This window comes from Culex pipiens, chromosome 1 (assembly GCF_016801865.2).
Source record: "Culex pipiens pallens isolate TS chromosome 1, TS_CPP_V2, whole genome shotgun sequence".
Lineage (NCBI taxonomy): Eukaryota > Metazoa > Arthropoda > Insecta > Diptera > Culicidae > Culex > Culex pipiens.
In genome coordinates, this window is record NC_068937.1 from 75936493 (window position 1) to 75953127 (window position 16635).

Consider the following 16635-nt stretch of genomic DNA (forward strand, 5'->3'; position numbering starts at 1 on the left):
TTTTGGACGGAAAAGGCATCAATGAAAATACGATAGAATGTATAGTTTTTGGTTTTTTTTTGTATGGGGAAAAGTCGAAATTTTTATGGTGACTGTGCCTAACAATACCCCTTTTTTATAGTAAATTCCCGAAATAGGATATATTCTATGGTGAAAAAACATAAAGGCTACTGTAGAATCATGGTAAAAATAACCATAGAATTTATCGTGTGATAACCATAAAATCTACTGTAGGTTTATAGTAAAACTTTATGCGGGATATCCCGCATAGTCAACAACCATACAGTCGCCATTTGTCGAATGATTTTTCCTAAATGATCTTGATAATACACCAAATAGGGTGCAACCGTACATTTTCCATTCCCCAAACAATCCTACAATTTATTAAATAGGTCGTTAGGTTATGTTACAATACATTTTTACAAGGGATTTTTTTCGTGGATCATAGTTGTACCCTACCCTGTACTGTTCAATTCTCATTTTATGTGAACCGTACCACAAATTAATAAAATATGATTTTAAATGGTGAACTGCTTTACCGACACTTACCGACACCATTTGAAAAGGGAGGAGCCAAAAAATAAACTTTACAAATGTTTTGGGAACTGTGGATTTAACGGGAATGGAAAGTATATGATTATTAATGGTTAGCGTTTTTTTTTTGTAATGTCCGGGATTTGTTACCGCTTGATGATGATGTCTCCTGTTGATTCTTCCATGGTGCTGCCGCCTTATCTAATTGAGCTATCTCAGTTACATAACGTTTGGCGGTTTAAAATGCATTTTATTATGAAATGTGGCCTCAAAATTTATCGTAAATATATCGTAACATGTATGGTAGAACCATACAAATAAATTATAGACCGAACAGTTATCGTTCTGATAATGGTCAATCAATTGTTTAAATTATTTGGACTTATAAATATTATCACGAAAATAAATTAGCTTTATATACGAACTATATGGCAAACAGGTATATCGTTCCATGAATTGTTGAACAATGGTTTGAATTGTTGGGACTTAGGAAAATTTTCGCTGAAGTTCAGGTATATCATTCCATGAAATGTTGAACAATGGTTTGAATTGTTGGGACTTAGGAAAATTTTCGCCATAATTCAGGTATATCGTTCCATGAATTGTTGAACAATGGTTTGAATTGTTGGGACTTAGGAAAATTTTCGCTGAAGTTCAGGTATATCATTCCATGAAATGTTGAACAATGGTTTGAATTGTTGGGACTTAGGAAAATTTTCGCCATAATTCAGGTATATCGTTCCATGAATTGTTGAACAATGGTTTGAATTGTTGGGACTTAGGAAAATTTTCGCTGAAGTTCAGGTATATCATTCCATGAAATGTTGAACAATGGTTTGAATTGTTGGGACTTAGGAAAATTTTCGCCATAATTCAGGTATATCGTTCCATGAATTGTTGAACAATGGTTTGAATTGTTGGGACTTAGGAAAATTTTCGCTGAAGTTCAGGTATATCATTCCATGAAATGTTGAACAATGGTTTGAATTGTTGGGACTTAGGAAAATTTTCGCCATAATTCAGGTATATCGTTCCATGAATTGTTGAACAATGGTTTGAATTGTTGGGACTTAGGAAAATTTTCGCCATAATTCAGGTATATCGTTCCATGAATTGTTAAAATATTATCTGAATTATTCGGACTTAAGATTTTTTTTTTGCTGTAGTTCATTTGGCTCAATCATACAATTCCTGTTTCAAATAATCCTAAGGGTTTGGCGAACAATTATATCGTTCCATGAATTGTTGTTCAATTGTTTGGATTATTGGGACTTAAGAGTTTTTCGCTGAACTTCAAGTTGGAAATACTACGTCGGCTATGGTACCCTTATGTTTTAACAATAGCTGTTCCGAAAAATCCTTACCATATGGCGAAAAGTTATATTTCTCCATGAATTGTTGAACAATTGTTAGAATCATTGGGACTTAAGAAAATTTTCGCTAAAATTCATTTTTGGCTCAATCATACAAAAACTGTTTGAAATAATACCAAACATATGAGGAATAATTATATCGTACCATCAATTGTTGTGCAATTGTTTCAATTATTAGGACTTAGGAAATTTAGGAAATTTTCCGCTTAGGTTTCTTTGACTAAATCATACCGAGTATCATAACTTTTATCATACCAGCTACAGTACTATTATGTTCTAACAATAGCTGTTTCGAACCATCCTAATCGTATGACGAATAGATACCCGCATAAAGATTTCTGATGAACTTACAGTAAATTTTAACGTTACAAAACGATAAAATATATTGTCATTTTGACAGTGTTTTAACAGTAGACAGCATCGTTTTTTAAGATAATTTGCGTCGTATTTTGGGATTTTACCATAAAAAAGGGGGGTTGTTATGCACCGGTACCATAAAAATTTCGAAATTTTTCCATACTTTTTTTTTCCAAATACGACACATTTTACTGTTAATCTAATGTTGCATTTTTCATCCAAAAACTCGTCCTGACTATAGAAAACATCATACATTAATAATAAAAACAGCAAGCATTACAATGGATTGCACGGTCAATCTACAGTTCTTCATGGTTTTTTCCCTACTAAATGGTACTGTAAAAACTATATTCGGACAATGAAATAAATAATAACTACAGTATGTTCCATTGTATTTTCATTTTATTTATTTTTTTCTCTTCACTAAATTATACTGTACTTTTTTTGCTGGCCCAGAAAGCTGTGTACGTTTGTGTGTGTGTGTGTGTGTGTGTGTGTGACAAATCATGGTTTCTTAAATTTTCCTCCGCCACGGCAATCCTTCCCCCGTCGCTGAAGATGCCACGTTCGCTCACGGTTGATTTTGACCTTTTGCATGCTGAATCTTCACACGAACTCCTTCTACCCTTTTCGCACTCCTTCTGCATCTGTAGTAGCGCACCGCCAGCAAACGCCAGATCGATTCGGTGATTCAAACAAGCAGCCTGCGGAATTGAACAGTTACTGTAAATACTTCGAGTTTTGTTTTCCCCTGTTCCTGCTTACCTGTTTGTGCTGGGTGTGTTCTATTGGTGATCAAGTGACCCATGGGCGATGGTGTTCCTCTGTCTTCGAATGATTGCGGCCGAACTGAAACTCCCCTGCAGCATTACTTGGCTCACACCTAATACAGGATCGAGTAAGTCCCTGCAAAAGAGAAAAAGAAAAAAAATAGTTAGCCGAAACAACAAAAAATGATTTATTTTCAAGCAGGTCACGGAAAATATTTCTAGAGTTTGATGGTGCTGCGAAGCTAATTGCCACCCCCACAATCAGTTTCGATTCGAATCGTATCGCGCACATTCTCACTTTTAATTTTTCGTTACGAATTCTGTTCCATACGCAACAATCGATTCAGACACTGAATGATAACGATTCGAATTGAAATCCGTTTCAGAATTCTAATTGAACTAACTGGGCCGTAGCTCTGCCCTCCTCCAACTGTTTTTGGAAGCATTGACATAACCAAACTTTTCGGCACTTTCCGTAAACGTCAAAACAGTACAAAGTTGTTGCCGAATTCTTTTTTCCGGATCTCTTCCGGAAAATATCCGGCAATAAATGTGCAACTACTCACCTGAGTTCATCACTCGGCAGAACTATCCAACCAACACCGCGGGAACGCGTTCAGCACCTTGCGTGTTGTGCTCCGTCTAGAAGGCTACACCTTGACGGCGGCCGGGAAAGTCCGCAGCTGGCGCTGGGCCTCCTTTTCCCAATCGAGCGCCTCCGTCCGTAGCGTTGAATCCCGTAAATTGGAAGAAGTCCCTGTAAAAATGAGAAAAAACACAAGCAGATAACTTAGGCAAGGTGTCCAAGCAGGCCATGAAAAATGTCTGCTGCTGCTGCGGGTGGAATTCCGCCCCTCCCAAATCTCAAGAATAAAAAAATACTTACCCAAATATTCAAATTCTGCCGTCCTGGAGCTGTTCTGGTTCGGTCCCCCGGCGGATTTGACGCCGGAAGTTGTTTTTTACAAGCACACGCGCACGCAAACTGCTGCCAACACATTCAGGATTGAACACGCGTGCGATTGAAAAAGTTGACAGCTCGCTCAATCATAGTGCGTTCGTTTCATGAGCGTCGGCTGCACAGATTCGGTATCATGGTGCGTTCGTTTCATGAGCGTCGGCTGCAAAGTTTTAATGTCATGGTTCGTTCGTTTTATTTATGATCCTTTCCTTTTTATGATGATTTCAAAACAAACATTGCGCCATGGGTTTCTTATGTACATAGGACCTTTTGCAAAAGTGAGCGAGATTTATTTGTTATCTTTTTTAGTCAGCAAAAATGTTTAAATGTTTAAATGTTTAAATGTTTTTTAGAATTTTAATATTTTTATATTTTAATATTTTAATATTTTAAATGTTTATATTGTAAATGTTTAAATGTTTAAATGTTTAAATGTTTAAATGTTTAAATGTTTAAATGTTTAAATGTTTAAATGTTTAAATGTTTAAATGTTTAAATGTTTAAATGTTTAAATGTTTAAATGTTTAAATGTTTAAATGTTTAAATGTTTAAATGTTTAAATGTTTAAATGTTTAAATGTTTAAATGTTTAAATGTTTAACTGTTTAAATGTTTAAATGTTTAAATGTTTAAATGTTTAAATGTTTAAATGTTTAAATGTTTAAATGTTTAAATGTTTAAATGTTTAAATGTTTTTTAGAATTGTAATATTTTAATATTTTAATATTTTAATATTTTAATATTTTAATATTTTAATATTTTAATATTTTAATATTTTAATATTTTAATATTTTAATATTTTAATATTTTAATATTTTAATATTTTAATATTTTAATATTTTAATATTTTAATATTTTAATATTTTAATATTTTAATATTTTAATATTTTAATATTTTAATATTTTAATATTTTAATATTTTAATATTTTAATATTTTAATATTTTAATATTTTAATATTTCAATATTTTAATATTTTAATATTTTAATATTTTAATATTTTAATATTTTAATATTTTAATATTTTAATATTTTAATATTTGAATATTTGAATATTTTAATATTTTAATATTTTAATATTTTAATATTTTAATATTTTAATATTTTAATATTTTAATATTTTAATATTTTAATATTTTAATATTTTAATATTTTAATATTTTAATATTTTAATATTTTAATATTTTAATATTTTAATATTTTAATATTTTAATATTTTAATATTTTAATATTTTAATATTTTAATATTTTAATATTTTAATATTTTAATATTTTAATATTTTAATATTTTAATATTTTAATATTTTAATATTTTAAATGTTTAAATGTTTAAATGTTTAAATGTTTAAATGTTTAAATGTTTAAATGTTTAAATGTTTAAATGTTTAAATGTTTAAATGTTTAAATGTTTAAATGTTTAAATGTTTAAATGTTTAAATGTTTAAATGTTTAAATGTTTAAATGTTTAAATGTTTAAATGTTTAAATGTTTAAATGTTTAAATGTTTAAATGTTTAAATGTTTAAATGTTTAAATGTTTAAATGTTTAAATGTTTAAATGTTTAAATGTTTAAATGTTTAAATGTTTAAATGTTTAAATGTTTAAATGTTTAAATGTTTAAATGTTTAACTGTTTAAATGTTTAAATGTTTAAATGTTTAAATGTTTAAATGTTTAAATGTTTAAATGTTTAAATGTTTAAATGTTTAAATGTTTAAATGTTTAAATGTTTAAATGTTTAAATGTTTAAATGTTTAAATGTTTAAATGTTTAAATGTTTAAATGTTTTTTAGAATTCTAATATTTTAATATTTTAATATTTTAATATTTTAATATTTTAATATTTTAATATTTTAATATTTTAATATTTTAATATTTTAATATTTTAATATTTTAATATTTTAATATTTTAATATTTTAATATTTTAATATTTTAATATTTTAATATTTTAATATTTTAATATTTTATATTTTAATATTTTAATATTTTAATATTTTAATATTTTAATATTTTAATATTTTAATATTTTAATATTTTAATATTTTAATATTTTAATATTTTAATATTTTAATATTTTAATATTTTAATATTTTAATATTTTAATATTTTAATATTTTAATATTTTAATATTTTAATATTTTAATATTTTAATATTTTAATATTTTAATATTTTAATATTTTAATATTTTAATATTTTAATATTTTTATATTTTAATATTTTAATATTTTAATATTTTAATATTTTAATATTTTAATATTTTAATATTTTAATATTTTAATATTTTAATATTTTAATATTTTAATATTTTAATATTTTATATTTTAATATTTTAATATTTTAATATTTTAATATTTTAATATTTTAATATTTTAATATTTTAATATTTTATATTTTAATATTTTAATATTTTAATATTTTAATATTTTAATATTTTAATATTTTAATATTTTAATATTTTAATATTTTAATATTTTAATATTTTAATATTTTAATATTTTAATATTTTATATTTTAATATTTTAATATTTTAATATTTTAATATTTTAATATTTTAATATTTTAATATTTTAATATTTTAATATTTTAATATTTTAATATTTTAATATTTTAATATTTTAATATTTTAATATTTTAATATTTTAATATTTTATATTTTAATATTTTAATATTTTAATATTTTAATATTTTAATATTTTAATATTTTAATATTTTAATATTTTAATATTTTAATATTTTAATATTTTAATATTTTAATATTTTAATATTTTAATATTTTAATATTTTAATATTTTAATATTTTAATATTTCAATATTTTAATATTTTAATATTTTAATATTTTTATATTTTTATATTTTTATATTTTTATATTTTTATATTTTTATATTTTTATATTTTTATATTTTTATATTTTTATATTTTTATATTTTTATATTTTTATATTTTTATATTTTAATATTTTAATATTTTAATATTTTAATATTTTAATATTTTAATATTTTAATATTTTAATATTTTAATATTTTAATATTTTAATATTTTAATATTTTAATATTTTAATATTTTAATATTTTAATATTTTAATATTTTAATATTTTAATATTTTAATATTTTAATATTTTAATATTTTAATATTTTAATATTTTAATATTTTAATATTTTAATATTTTAATATTTTAATATTTTAATATTTTAATATTTTAATATTTTAATATTTTAATATTTTAATATTTTAATTTTTTAATATTTTAATATTTTAATATTTTAATATTTTAATGAGTTCGATTTGCGATGCCTTTTCGTTGGGTCGCAAAATTTTTCGCGTCCGTCGCAGTGTGTTTTTCGTTTTTTTTTCGCGTGCGTGTGTGCGTGTGAAGGTGCGGCTGGCTTTGACTGTCCCGATGACAGCCAGTTCGATTTGCGATGCCTTTTCGTTGGGTCGCAAAATTTTTCGCGTCCGTCGCAGTGTGTTTTTCGTTTTTTTTTCGCGTGCGTGTGTGCGTGTGAAGGTGCGGCTGGCTTTGGCTGTCCCGATGACAGTTAGCCAGTTCGATTTGCGATGCCTTTTCGTTGGGTCGCAAAATTTTTCGCGTCCGTCGCAGTGTGTTTTTCGTTTTTTTTTTCGCGTGCGTGTGTGCGTGTGAAGGTGCGGCTGGCTTTGACTGTCCCGATGACAGTTAGCCAGTTCGATTTGCGATGCCTTTTCGTTGGGTCGCAAAATTTTTCGCGTCCGTCGCAGTGTGTTTTTCGTTTTTTTTTCGCGTGCGTGTGTGCGTGTGAAGGTGCGGCTGGCTTTGACTGTCCCGATGACAGTTAGCCAGTTCGATTTGCGATGCCTTTTCGTTGGGTCGCAAAATTTTTCGCGTCCGTCGCAGTGTGTTTTTCGTTTTTTTTTCGCGTGCGTGTGTGCGTGTGAAGGTGCGGCTGGCTTTGACTGTCCCGATGACAGTTAGCCAGTTCGATTTGCGATGCCTTTTCGTTGGGTCGCAAAATTTTTCGCGTCCGTCGCAGTGTGTTTTTCGTTTTTTTTTCGCGTGCGTGTGTGCGTGTGAAGGTGCGGCTGGCTTTGACTGTCCCGATGACAGCCAGTTCGATTTGCGATGCCTTTTCGTTGGGTCGCAAAATTTTTCGCGTCCGTCGCAGTGTGTTTTTCGTTTTTTTTTCGCGTGCGTGTGTGCGTGTGAAGGTGCGGCTGGCTTTGACTGTCCCGATGACAGTTAGCCAGTTCGATTTGCGATGCCTTTTCGTTGGGTCGCAAAATTTTTCGCGTCCGTCGCAGTGTGTTTTTCGTTTTTTTTTCGCGTGCGTGTGTGCGTGTGAAGGTGCGGCTGGCTTTGACTGTCCCGATGACAGTTAGCCAGTTCGATTTGCGATGCCTTTTCGTTGGGTCGCAAAATTTTTCGCGTCCGTCGCAGTGTGTTTTTCGTTTTTTTTTCGCGTGCGTGTGTGCGTGTGAAGGTGCGGCTGGCTTTGACTGTCCCGATGACAGTTAGCCAGTTCGATTTGCGATGCCTTTTCGTTGGGTCGCAAAATTTTTCGCGTCCGTCGCAGTGTGTTTTTCGTTTTTTTTTCGCGTGCGTGTGTGCGTGTGAAGGTGCGGCTGGCTTTGACTGTCCCGATGACAGTTAGCCAGTTCGATTTGCGATGCCTTTTCGTTGGGTCGCAAAATTTTTCGCGTCCGTCGCAGTGTGTTTTTCGTTTTTTTTTTTCGCGTGCGTGTGTGCGTGTGAAGGTGCGGCTGGCTTTGACTGTCCCGATGACAGTTAGCCAGTTCGATTTGCGATGCCTTTTCGTTGGGTCGCAAAATTTTTCGCGTCCGTCGCAGTGTGTTTTTCGTTTTTTTTTTTCGCGTGCGTGTGTGCGTGTGAAGGTGCGGCTGGCTTTGACTGTCCCGATGACAGTCAGTTCGATTTGCGATGCCTTTTCGTCGGGTCGGTAAATTTTTCGCGTCCGTTGTCGATGTGCAACAACAACAAAACCCTATCATACCATTTCATCTCGATACATCGTAACTCGTCGTTCGCAAAGTTAATCAGTACCTCACTAAACATCAATCATTCAAAACTCGTGAAATCATCTCAAGTTAAAAATTACACTGTTTAACCCTTCAGTTTTAATTACAAATGATTTTGGTTCTATCTTTCCACAGCCGGCTGTCTAAGACTAGACCATTTCATTTAAAATTTAACAACAGATAAACGGGAAATGTCTCATCCGCAGCCTCCGATTGCTTGCCTTGAGAATAATACAAAATACCGTTCAACAAACACTATGATTTTGGGTCGCATCATCATCTTCTATGATGAATCCTGACCAAACACCCTATCCTACTAACAAGTTTTCAGGTTCCTGGCGCTCGTGGGGTGTAAGCACAGAGTAAATCAGCTGCCCTAGTAGCAACCTGCGCTAACTAACATTCCCGTCCCTTAAAATCGAGGTCTACAAACTGACATGGCGGGCGCCGTTGGTGGCCAATGACTGTTACCTATTCGCAACTGATCTAGCTTTAGCAATCATGGTGTTTTATCTTTTCAGCGCATTCATACATGCTGTTGATAAGGGAAACACCACTAGATCGTCGAAGCCTATAATCAGTAGTGCTGAAAGGATATTATGGTTCTGTTCAGCAACGGAGGGGCAACCATGGGTGATCTCTCATGCTCATGCTCATGCTCATGCTCATTTTAATATTTTAATATTTTAATATTTTAATATTTTAATATTTTAATATTTTAATATTTTAATATTTTAATATTTTAATATTTTAATATTTTAATATTTTAATATTTTAATATTTTAATATTTTAATATTTTAATATTTTAATATTTTAATATTTTAATATTTTAATATTTTAATATTTTAATATTTTAATATTTTAATATTTTAATATTTTAATATTTTAATATTTTAATATTTTAATATTTTAATATTTTAATATTTTAATATTTTAATATTTTAATATTTTAATATTTTATAATTTTAATATTTTAATATTTTAATATTTTAATATTTTAATATTTTAATATTTTAATATTTTAATATTAAACAAAACACTTGATCAACATATCCTAATTTCCTATTTTGTGTTTGTAAAAGTTTGAGTATTGTAAATTTTTACTGTTACTAATTTTTTTTAAAAATACATCAAGAGAAAACCAATATAAAAACCATGCAATTTTCTGTAACCATACGCTTTACGGTAGCTTATTTGTTATAACTTTATGAGACTTCCAATAACAAAACCTTTCAATTAGTTGTAACCATGAATTTTATAGTAGCTTCATCGTCATTCCAATAAAGTTCGAAAACGTCAACAATAAACTCCCGCATAAAAAAGTACCATATAAAAACTTTTTTTCATATGGTAATTGAACTTTAAACTATATTGTTACTACCATTTCCAAAAATGTTTGACTACTATTTTAAAAATGGTATTTATATGGTTGGCATGAATTTTTACTATCTCACAAATGGTTTAACCATCTGGCATAAGGGTGGTTAGCAATGGTAACCTTAAAAAACTCAGTACTATTTTCGTCAAAAAACTGTTTGTTGTATGGTAAATAAATGGTTTAAGTACTATTTGGCAAAAAGTAACCTTAAATCAAACAGTTCACAAATAGTTTAATATAGTTAAATTTTAATTTTGGGAAATTGAAAAAACGATTTCACAAATAGTTACCATTTCTCAAAGTGTCATTGTATGATCCAATATGGTAATCAAATGGTAATTTTTTATCCGGGCTTCCCGCATAGAAAAAAACCGTTTGAAAATCATTTGTTAAATATTCAATCAACATTTTACCAAATTGTATACCCACTATTTGGTAAATCATTTTTTTAATTCCTCACCGTCTCTCAAATAGTGAACTATTCCCCATATATGTTGTTAGCAATATTCACTATTTGATTTTTTCCTCTAGCGACACTATGTCAAATGTTTTTTGAAAGTTCATTTTTGCGTATAAATTTTAGGGATTTCACCATTTCTCAAATATTATTTTTATGGTTTTAAATAGTTATTTGAGTGCATCCGCATAGAAAAAAACCGTTTGGAAATCATTTGTTAAATATTCAATCAACATTTTGACAAATTGTATAGCCACTATTTGGTAAATCATTTTTTTAATTCCTCACCGTCTCTCAAATAGTGAACTATTCCCCATATATGTTGTTAGCAATATTCACTATTTGATTTTTTCTTCTAGCGACACTTAGTCAAATGCTTTTTGAAAGTTCATTTTTGCGTATATATTTTAGGGATTTCACCATTTCTCAAATGGTATTTTTATGGTTTTAAATAGTTATTTCAGTGATTTTTCATGGCGCATTACATTTTGAGAAATAGTTGTAACAATTCGAATGAACATCAATTTTTCAAGGATTTTCGGAATTTTGAGCTAGAAACATTTATTTTGCTTTGGTCAAATAGCTTATTTATTTTTTTATTTCACAAAAACACAAAAAATTCCACCAAAAATCTTAGGATTAAATTATACAGAGGAAAAAAAAATCACAGATCAAGGAGGCATCCAATGCGGTAGAAAGTTGACTGAATATCAGCTCCATCTCCGCCATCCTGTGGAAATCGTCGGTCGGATGGATGGGTTCCAAGTTTAACGTAACTTCAGCAGCCGCTTCTGAAGGAAAACGAAGCAGTCGTGCAACGCCGGGCTATCGAGAGTTCACCTGGTGATCTTGTTGCTCTTGGTTTAAACCTGAAAAAAGAAAACAAACTACACAGTATCTAGCTTACTACATTTAATGTTAACTTATCTGATTTGTCCATTAGGTTGCTGGTAATATTCTTCAATACGTTATACGTTATCCTAGACTAGAAGTTTATCTGAAAATATTAAAAAAAAAAAATCAATGTCAGCAATTTTGCACTTTTTCTTATTTTTTTCGATGCTGTTTGATCTCGAAAAAAATCTAAAAAACTTGGCAATACATAGACAATAACTGGAGCAACAATTGAAGAGGGCAGTACGACATTGGTCTTAAGGCCTTTCTTTCCATGTGTTCAAATGAAAAAAAAAATGCTGTAAGATCTATTTCGGACCACCCCTTTCAAATGCAAGTGACGAATGACCTATCTAGGTTAAAGTCATGTTAATAAAATAAATAACAACAACCTTTCAAATGTTGTCCACAATAAAACATGTCAACATACAAACAAAAACATGCTGCGAAATGCTTCGCTTTCTCTGAAAAAAAAATCCACGCGAAATCGGTTCTGTTTCCAGCTCCGTCAACAAAGGTTCCCTCTGAAAGTCGGTTTGACCATTTTGGAAAGGTCTGGATCGCCAACTTGCCAAATCCGGCTGGATTAGCCGCACCGAACAGAAGCTTATTGATCCGTGTATCAATCAGGTTCGTCTGCTGGATCTGGGTTTAGGCTAGAAGTGAACAAAAACAAATGGATCCTTGTCGCAATCAAGATTTACTTTACAGCTGTAATCTACTTACTCTCAAATTTATCCTGTTTCTTCTTGATCGTTCAGAAGACTCACGGATGCCGTCTTGAAAGATATCCACAAACACAGATGCACTCGTTTCGAATCCATACGAAACATCATCAAAAAAATTGCACCGTAATTCATTCGCAAACAGCGAAATACGCAAACTAGCTGACGTTTTCGCGACGCGCACAGATGTCCAACTGGATGTAAACATACACTGTTAGGTGCGTTTAGGCAATGTTGCGCGAAATTTACCTGCTAAAGGTTTTTATTGTTTTATTTTTTTATATGTTTTTAATTAAAATAGTTATTTGCATGATTAATAGTTGCAGTGTTAAGATAATAGGGTATCCGCCGCGGCAAAATTTCTAAGAGATGGCACTGTACGAGTAGTGGTAAAAAATTTAAATTTATACAAGGAAAATCAGTTTTTTTCAAAAATCTCCCTCACCATGCAAGGGAGTGGGGTAAAATTTCTCCTGGTAGTAGATAAAAAAATAACCTACGTCACTACGTCTACTTTTCAAGCCTTAGTTTTGATTTATATTCAAAATAATTAATTTTACCTGATTTCCCCCATACATTTTAAATGCAGTTTACCCTAGAGTTTACCACTCGCGTGCCCAGTCAAATCAATCCGAATTCTGAAACGGAATCTAATTAGAATCGTATACTAACTACGTTTCAAACGCAACAACCGGTTCCGTCTTCGAACCGGTTGTTGCGTTTGAAACGGAATTTGTATACGATTCTAATTAGATTCCGTTTCAGAATTCGGATTGATTTGACTGGGTGACAGCTGCCGCCATGCTCATTTCTCTCTTGTTTCTCTCTCGCTCTCTCCAACTTTTTGACAACTTCTGTCAAAGCAAACTGTCAAACGTCGTCGGTCAAACCGTGTGAGCTGTTCAGCAGAAGAAAAATTCTATTTTTTTTTTGTGATTTTTCGGTGAAAAATTGGTTCTCCCGACGTTTGCGAATACTCCAGCTGCTCGCTGCAGGCCGGTGGCCCCATGGCTACCAATCCTGCCAGCGGGACATTTCGCTGGGCCGCCACAACTTGGAAAACAGTCTGTCGCTGGCGGTTCCACCGTTCCATAAGGTAAGTTTTTGTAGCGGAGCGGGGAGGAGATTATGTTCGTGCTGGCTAACATCCGAGTCATTGTTCGGGTATTTTCTCTTCTATTCGGCAGCCTGAGGAGAATCTGGTCAAACTTCAGGCCGATGGCGAATCCAGCAGCATCAAAATGGACTTTGATCACGGAACGACGAAGCTCAGTTTCCGGTTCCAGGGTGAAGTTATTCTGGCGGTCGATTCCCGTGCCACCGGCGGTCAGTTTATCGGTTCGCAGACGATAAAGAAGATTGTCAAGATTAACGAATATCTGCTGGGAACGTTGGCGGATGGTGCGGCCGATTGTGTGTACTGAGATTGGGTGCTGGCCAAGGAGTGCCGAATCTAAAAGTTGCGCAACAAGGAACGCATTTCGGTGGCCGCTACCAGCAAGATCATGTCCAACATTGTGTACTACTACAAGGGCATGTGTATCAGCATGGGAATGATGTTGGCCGGGTACGACAAGCGCAGTCCTCAGCTGTATTACATCGATTCCGAGGGAACACGCACCCCCGGCAAGGTCTTCTAGGTGATCAGTGGTTCGATCTACGCGTACGGTGTGCTCGGTTCCGGCGATCGGTCGGACTTGTCGGATGAGGACGCGCATGATCTGGGACGGCACGCCATCTACCACGCGACGCACCGGGATGGAGGTGGTGCACAAGTACGGGGCGGACGCGCTGCGGCTGTACCTCATTAATTCATCGGATGTGCGCGCGGAGAATTTGCGGTGAGTTTGATATCTTGAGCGTTTCTCTAGAAGTCGTTGCTAATAATGATGTCCCTTTCAGCTTCAAGGAAGACGGCGTCAAGGACATCATGAAGGACGTGTTCCTGCCGCGTTTCGCTTCCTGTTGCAGAACATTGATCGGTTCGAGAAGGAGGACAAGATTGTATATCGATATGACGCGGGTCGTCACGCAAGCAAGCGCCCGCTGATTACGGAAGCTGCGATTAAGAGATCGAGGACAACAACACGCTGGAGTTCCTGATCCATCTGCACGCCAACAAGAACCACGTCAAGGCTGGTCAAGAATCACAGCCTGGTGTGACCGGACCCCAAGAAGAAGGCGTCTGCCTGATATGTGGTTGGGACAGACATGGCTCGGACAAATGGCATTCATAAAAAATAAAATTAGTTTGAAACAAATGGTAATATTGAGTGATGCATTGGAATAGGGAAAGAAGAACAAGTGTAGGCCTAGGTTCAGATCGTCGAGGAGAACTATTTGCATTTATTTTTGAATAAAATAAAAAATCAACGAGGGGGGGGGGGTCAGGGGGCAGAGCGACGTCCTTGGCATGCGGTGAAATCAGCATGTTCTTCCGGGGAACAACGTCCACGTTGTCCTGGGCGATCATCTTTTCCTCCCACTTTAGCATGTCTTCGCGGTACTTGGCCACAGCGGCGGCCGCTCGTCGATGGGAGGTTTCTTCTGGGTCTCGCTCAGCTTGCACCACTGCTCCGAGAGGGATTTGTTCTGGGATCGATACTCGTCCCGGGGAGATTTTTTGACTTCTGATCCTGGCAGTACAGCAGGAACCCGTTCAACGGTCACTTAGGGTTGCCCAGATCTTAGACGCGAATAGCTCTCGGCGATCGAAACGTTTCTCTCGTTTGCGATTGCTGCCTGTCGGTAGGAAATTACCGCTCCGATGTACAGATTGTCTAGGGAAACAGATTGGCCAATGTTTCTGGACACCAAACGCCCTTTACGCCCAGCAAAACTGGCAGTGTTGCAAGCGCAAAACATACGTTGCCAGTGCCTATTTATTTTGCATTGGCCAGTCTGTACTGATGCATTTTTGACAAGTTCACCTATGTGGACAAGTGCATCTAGATCTGGATGAGGGAGTTTTTCTTTACCGCTTGCAAGCTGAACCTGCTGCGAACGTGCAACGGTTTGCTGAGGCGAGGCTTTCGATGCTCTGTGAGTTAATCTTGCTTTTTTTGCCAAGTTCTTTACGTTCAGCGAGAGGACTGAGTTGAACATAATTTTGGAGTTTTACCCCAGAGTGGAGGACTGGACTCTGTAACACCTGGATGAAAGAAGGATGCAAGAAGTTCAAAAGTCCGGACGCGGCAGTTGCTGCGACTTTTGGTACCGTAACCTCTGAAACGGCAGCAGATGTCCAGCCGGCGCTTCTGGCAGCGGCCACGATCCACGCCACGGGAGATCTCATCCGCGAGTCGTCCAAGCAGGACATGGGCAACTCGAAACTGACGCGGCTGTAGAACACCTGCCCGGTCCGGATAATCTGCAGGCGTGCAGGAGTGACCGCCGCTACGATATCAACGGAACCATCCGGCCAATGGTCACCTTACAATTGACGTCGGAATGCTCCGATTGCATTTAGTCGCCAGTTGCAAAACATGAATGATTTCTCCCTGGCGTAAAGCAGTGATGCCAACTCAACTCAATCAGCTGATTGTATTAATGAAAGTGTGCACCTATTTGATATTGTGAATTATAACAGTATTAAAACACATATTATTATGCATATTAATAAATAATGATTATTTTACATGCGGAAAAAAAACAAAGTTCAATCGACAGATTCCATTGTAAAGTTCTATGAAAACCATTGTAAATATATTTTAAAATAGTGTTTTGTAATAACAAATAAATTCATTGCATTCCAAGCGAAATATATACATTGTTAGTGTGCTCAATTCCTCTGGCCAAGATAGTTATAAAAATATATTTTCCTTAAAAAAATACTTAGTAAAATTTTGTCAATAGCACCATTTCACAAAGTATCATTAATAATAATCATTAACACAAAATTCGCATTAAAATTAACAAGAAAACATGATAAAAAACCTTATATCAATTTTTACTTATTTTTTTTTATAATTGCTTTATCAAATAGTCAATAGATGGTCAAATATCATCAAAAATTTCGACCAAAATCAATAACTATTAGAAAAAATTACATCACCATTTCACAAAAAATCACCATTTGATAAAATGTTTTTGGAAGAACAATTCCACAAGTGGTGAATTTTTACTAAATAGTAATTAAAAAATTCTATATGATCAGCAAATCATCTTCGTTCAT

The 16635-nt window shown here is 33.0% G+C and overlaps 2 long non-coding RNA genes and 1 pseudogene across 3 annotated transcripts; 1 reads left to right on the forward strand and 2 right to left on the reverse strand.

Annotated features, from left to right (window-relative positions):
• Nucleotides 1–1441: 1441 nt before the first annotated feature.
• Nucleotides 1442–4079, reverse strand: LOC120425639 (uncharacterized). Its single transcript, XR_005606565.2, has 4 exons — nucleotides 3921–4079; nucleotides 3601–3791; nucleotides 3030–3170; nucleotides 1442–2968 (listed from the first exon to the last, which is right to left on the reverse strand). It is a non-coding gene; the product is annotated as an uncharacterized LOC120425639 (long non-coding RNA).
• Nucleotides 4080–11032: 6953 nt separating this feature from the next.
• LOC120425645 (uncharacterized) lies at nucleotides 11033–13093 on the reverse strand. 2 transcript variants are annotated; one of them, XR_005606568.2, is made up of 3 exons: nucleotides 12463–13093; nucleotides 12129–12392; nucleotides 11033–11839 (listed from the first exon to the last, which is right to left on the reverse strand). It is a non-coding gene; the product is annotated as an uncharacterized LOC120425645 (long non-coding RNA). The 2 variants fall into 2 exon arrangements; XR_005606567.2 differs by having other exon boundaries at nucleotides 12167–12392; nucleotides 12463–13091.
• A 169-nt stretch (nucleotides 13094–13262) lies between these two features.
• LOC120425619 (proteasome subunit beta type-5-like) lies at nucleotides 13263–16623 on the forward strand (annotated as a pseudogene).
• Nucleotides 16624–16635: the final 12 nt, after the last annotated feature.